This window comes from Xiphophorus maculatus, chromosome 21 (genome assembly GCF_002775205.1).
Source record: "Xiphophorus maculatus strain JP 163 A chromosome 21, X_maculatus-5.0-male, whole genome shotgun sequence".
NCBI lineage: Eukaryota > Metazoa > Chordata > Actinopteri > Cyprinodontiformes > Poeciliidae > Xiphophorus > Xiphophorus maculatus.
Genome location: NC_036463.1, coordinates 22,531,326 through 22,537,325, shown reverse-complemented (window position 1 = coordinate 22,537,325; position 6,000 = coordinate 22,531,326).

Genomic DNA, 6,000 nt, shown 5'->3' with positions numbered 1-6,000 from the left:
GTTTTCAGCTCTAGTCCTCAAGCACCAATTTCCTGTAACTTTTGATGTTTCTAATAGACCTGAATCAAATGGCTGAATTATGACCTGATTATCTGACTCATAAGTTGATGCAGAGACACCTAGACGTTGCCGGACCCTGGCTGGAGTTCAATGTCCTGCTCTCGATCTTGTGCTGACATGTGATGTTGAGTGTGGACAAATAAATTTGCTCACAACCCTGTCACTTCTGACACTTTTAAAAAAATAAACTTTGAGTATATTCTAACCAAACACATTGCCCGTCAGCTGTCAATGTTGTGACAACTTACAAGAATATGTTCCATTTTTATCTCTTCACCATCAGAGATCACCTTAAAGGGTGGCAGCTTAATTTTTACAGCAACAGTACTGTGAGTGTCAGAGGCTTGCTGATGGGTAGAGCAAGAATGTGTCCCACATCTCCACCTCATTTTTGACCTGCTTTGTGAATGTTTGGTTAATATATTTTAATTTCTCTGCCTGTCACTGTTCTATTGTTCTGGTCAGATAAAGGTAGTCCTTTTAGTACAGTTATTTTCTTACATCTAAACATCTAAGATTTTACATGTTGATTTTTAAAAATGACCTACATGTGACTTTAAACAAAATATAAATAGATATAACAAATAATTCAAAATGACTGATTGTCCAAATGAATCTTTATTGGTTGTTACTTTAAGATTTGATTTATTTGGGATTTTCTATTTTGTTTGAATCGTTAACGTTTTTCTGTATCGAAACAAAATAAACACCTAGAATTTGGACTTTTAGTCAGAGTCTCAAACTACATTTAATGGAAAAAAATTGGTGGGTCAAATGATAAGCAATGTGGACAGATGTCCTCACAATCTGACTGGATTGGAAACAAAATTGGTTAGAAATGCCAAATGAAGATATGTGAAGCAATATACTCCTGCCAAAGAACACTGGAGGCTGAAATTAAATCCAACAAACAAACAATTAGTTTAAGGGTATGTATGCTGATGCAACCAGGTGAGTACAGCTTCTTTTCACTCCTTTAAACAAGTTTGTGTTTTTTTTCCCAGTTGAATTGTACAGTAAAATGTAAGACTAAATGTTGAGGCATTCTTCCATGGTCTTGTTTTTAGAGGATATCTAAAATATTTGAAAAAAAAAAAAAAACACGTTTGTTGCTGTGTTTTATCACAACACAGCAAGAAAACAGCCAATCCAAAAGCACCATTCATTTTCCTTATTGCTGATTGGTTGTACACCAAACATTGGAGGAAAGGAAGACAATTCATATTAGCTTTTGAAGTAGTGCCAACATGGTTTCCATTGTGCATAATATTGCATGTTCAGGTAAATTACGTGTTTGAACTAAGAAAACTGTAATTTGTGTGTTTTTCAGTGTGGAATAAAATAATTATTTACAGTGTGTTTACTTTTATTAGAAGTTTATTTAATATTAATCTTACAATGTTTAATTAGTTTATTATGTCTCATTCAGTCTTACAGAGTCATTGTTTCTCTTTTTAGCCTTCACAGTTTGTCTCAGTGTGTCAGAAGCTTAGCACCAGGCGATAAGTAAATAGTTGTCATACCTTGCGGAGGGACAAGACCAGACCGACGGCGGAGTGATTATTATTAGACACAGAATATTCTGTCTGAAACCCATTTTTAACTGAAAGTTGCATTTTTCTCTGTGTGTGTATTAATCTGATTAGCTCCTTGGGAATGTTGGTGGCGACACTCTGCGGGAGAAGGACAGTATACGGTATATGTAGAGAGGTGATTCCTTTGTCTAGTTAGATCTCTTCTGAGTTCTCCATCTGTGCAGATGTAAAATAAAGCTGTGTTTTGTTCTCTCTCTTTAACAAGGTTTGGACTTTGTTAATTTTTCTCGCTTCACATCAGTTTTTAATGGTGGTTTGAAGTATTCAAGGATTTTAGCTATTGAATGGGTGTTTGTGGTCCCACCCTCAGGGATTCACTGTTCCAAATTCTTTGCATGCATTATTAATACATAGATGCTGAACAATGCTTACTCGCAATATACTATATCATTACAGCGGCTGTCATTCATTTTGGCCTTAAGCATAAGCCCACCATCCATCAGGCTGCCAGTACGGGTTTGTGATGAAGAAGAACTGAGTCAACTGAAGGCAGATGATAATCTGATTGGATGTTTCTGACATGTGGGTCCCCAAATCTCTGTGTATTGCTTTGGTGAAGACTGTGCACCATGTGCTATGTGTTAAGCCTAAAGGCCTGTTCGTACTCTACAATGAGTATGAAATGTGTTTATGTCAAGGTGGCAAGAACACAAACAAAATTCACTCTGACCAGGAGATTTCATATGTCAATAGAAAAAAAAAACCCTGCAGTACTCCCATATCACTACACATTGTTGGGCTTTTCCTCATTAACACGGGATGCTTACATTTTTTGACCTATCACAGAATAACTTTAGGAAGGCGTGCAAGAAGAAAAGTTCTAATCTGATGATGTGCTGAGAACAAACATTGGGAAGTTCTAAACCAGTGTCAAAGGTCAGGATGCTATTACATTCCCAGGTGGTTTTAGAGCAGGGAAAAACGTCTCAACCTGCGGTGGAGAAGAAAGAAGATTTCTTGATACCTGGGGAGTTTATAAGTCTTTAATGCAAATTTCCATACTGAAGTTTTCTATTCTCCTTTGATTCATTACAAATACTTTCCTGGAATCTGTCCTTTCATAGAGATCTGTTGTTTTCTGGCTGATGGTTGTGTGAGGTCTGGTTGTTGTGTATCTTTCTCAAGGACAAGTCAAAGTTTGAGTTAGCAAATGAATCAGCTAACAAAAACAACCTCTCTGCCAATGCTCTGGCTGCCCCGGCAAAGAGGATGATGGAATTTGTTAAAACAGTCTGCAAATAGCATCGGAACTGAGTGTCGGTAATTAAAGTTTATTATACTAGTGCAAAGGAGAGTCATGTGTTCTGCTTAAGCTTGGGGAAGCATCAAGGAAAATCTGTCGGGTGATCTGAAGCTGGCTGTGCTGCGAGACAGCCTAAAATATCTCACAATGTTTATTAATCTGCAGATAGACTAGCAGAAAATTCTGAAATCATAATTTGAAAGAACTTTGAGCTGGATACAAAACATGTTTGCAGAGTGTGATTTCTGCCAAAGGGAAGATTACCAGGCAAATACTATGTAGGGGGCCCGTATGTTTGCTTTTATTTTATTTTCCTTTTGAGTTTATGAATAGGAACAACCACACAGCATTAATATCTGAAGACTGGTTTAATATCCGTCATCTGCACTTCTTACTTACTTCAAAGACTAACAAGAGATTTGCCAAGAGGTAGCTAAGATTTTTCTTTCTTTGCATGTCTCAGACAGTTTGAAACTATTACAAAACATTTACAACACTCTATTTTTCCATTTGCTGATAGCATCAACAGTGCTTTAAAAAACTGTTTGCCTCCTTTTTGAGATTTTTGAGCTCCTTAGCGTATTTCATGTTACCAGACAGGTTCTATTCAAGTGATCTCATAAAATAATGTTTGGGTTTAAGTTCATTTTTTAACATAGAATGATCTTGAAGCTGAAATAAAGACTAATCAAAGCAGAAAATGTTTTTTCAATCTCTTCTTGTCTGGTTTTGGTGATCCTGTAGATTGGTAGCCTTAAGGTTCCCACATATCCTGGTGTACTGTACGTATTCTGTAACCCCTACGGACTCGGCTCCTGTGGTACACAGTCACATCTCACAGCTGTCCAGCTCATTGACTCAGTGTTGCACACAAAACAGTTTGATGTAAACACAGGTTCCCCTCGAGCAGTTTACTGTGCGACACACGGTAAGTGGTTGTAAAAACTGACCTTGACCAGCAGACGTGTCCACTTTGAGTCCACCTCGGGTACACAGGGACTTCCACAGAGTGAAGAACACTCGAGTCCTTAACTCTGCATAACTCCTTTATTCTCTGCTGCGGCCTTCCTTCATTTAGAAATTACATTCTGCAAACCTTAGCTACAACATTTTAGCAACTTTCTCTGTCACTCTCTGACATCAACAAAGCAGACACTGTTCACTACAGATGATTGTTGAAATCATCTGTAGATGGCCAGCCAGTATGGCACTGCAAACCTTGCCTCATTTACAGTCACTTAAATGAGGCTAACCCTAACCCCAATTTCTTTGCTTTTCTAATGGTTGAGAAATTAAGCATTGGGATTTTACCACATTTGGATTCCTTAAGGAATTGATCGGCTGTGAAACAACAGAACAATATACTAACTACAATGATCTGTGAGAGTATCCTGTATCTGTAAAAGTCTTACAAGTTATATTTCCAAGTCACTAGCTGCATTTCCATTACCCATAAAATGGTGTAAACTGAAATTACAAAAAATAAAATTCCTTAATGAAAGTCTCATGGAAATGTTTATATTGTAACATGTCACTGTGTCACATATGACTGTTGGTGCTGTAGTCTGATCATACAGGAAGACATTTTGGAATGTTCGGGAGAAACGGTCAGGTCAAAAGGTCAATAGACATGTAGTTTGAAAATTTCTATTTAATCTATGGGCTACAGATGCAATAGCAGACAATCCATTCCAGAAACTCAAATGAGATGTGAATCTGCAACATAGGTATGTGATAATATGTACTTTGGGGAATATGTGTTGGGCAGACCCTTGTACCCGGGATGCTGTCCAGGGATCGGGGACTTCTCTATGATTGGGCCAAGATTTCCTCCGATTTGGTTGTGCTGACTTAGGCTGTTTGTAATAAAGTCTTTGCTGTTCCACCAAAACCCAGCATCTTGAAGACACTGACAGAATACACCACACTGTGTTATGTTCCGGGGTTCTGGCTGCATGGTGGGAGTTCCTGTGCACCCTTATTACCTTTTACCACCAGAGGGCGACAGGTTCCGGCTGGAGTGCGGTGCATTATTATCCGCAGCTGTTCGTGATCATCTTCATCAGCGGCGCAGACTTAAGGAGTTGGCCGCCAGTCCAGCGTCGCCTGAGTGTTAGCCAGTCACGGTACCTCTGAGCCCCCTGAGCCCGTCTCTGTGTTTCTAGTTGTCTTGAACATTCTAGTAATTATCTTTGTTTACTCCGTTGCCTTTTAGGTGATCCTTTGATGAGATCCCGGTTGAATTCCTGGTTTATGTACCACTCCTCCGTCTCCCCGCTGCACCCGTGCCTACCTGTCCGCTGCCCGCCGCACTCCTCCGTTGTTCCTGGACCCACCAAGAACCGAGACCCCGGACATACTTTGTTTCCCCTCCAAGACTCTGTTCATCTGCAACAAGTAAGATCAGCCTGTTTTTCCCAGAAAGATTTCCTTCCTTCCCACGACCCCTGAACTCACCACTCTGCTCTTTCCTCGTAGTGAACCATTGTTGCCGACACTGTTTTTGCCCCTGGACCAGACCATCCTGATTCTCGCTGATAATTGTGTGATCATTATTAAATCATTTAACACTGATCCTACCTCTCCTATCTTGTGTTCTGCATGTGGGCTTGTTAAAAACTACCATCATGACACACTGACATAGTTTTTTAATGATTTTTCACGTGAACAAGCTTATTCATGTGTGATTCTTATTTCTTTTTTAATGGAAACACTGCACCTATGAAATTGTCTTTTTTAAACATCAGCAAAATATAGACAAAGATTTGCGCACCTTTGTAAAGCTGCAGTAACAGACATAGGACACTAGTTTGTGTTCTTTGACAGCAACTTTGGCAGCCATGCGTGAAACGCCAACCAGATGACATGATGGTGCCACAGAAAAGCCTCCCCTCTTGCCAGGGAGAGATTGTGCTACAGCACCACGGCCGAGCACATCCATTGCGAATTCCCACCTGTCCGCGGCGTGATCACAGGAGCGGGGGCCATATTTATTTACAGGTGTAATCGCCTTGATGGAAATGAACAGCCTGGCACACAGCGGTGGCCACAAATGGCTCAGAACGGTTCAAATGACGTTAAGATTAACTTCGTGAGCTGACA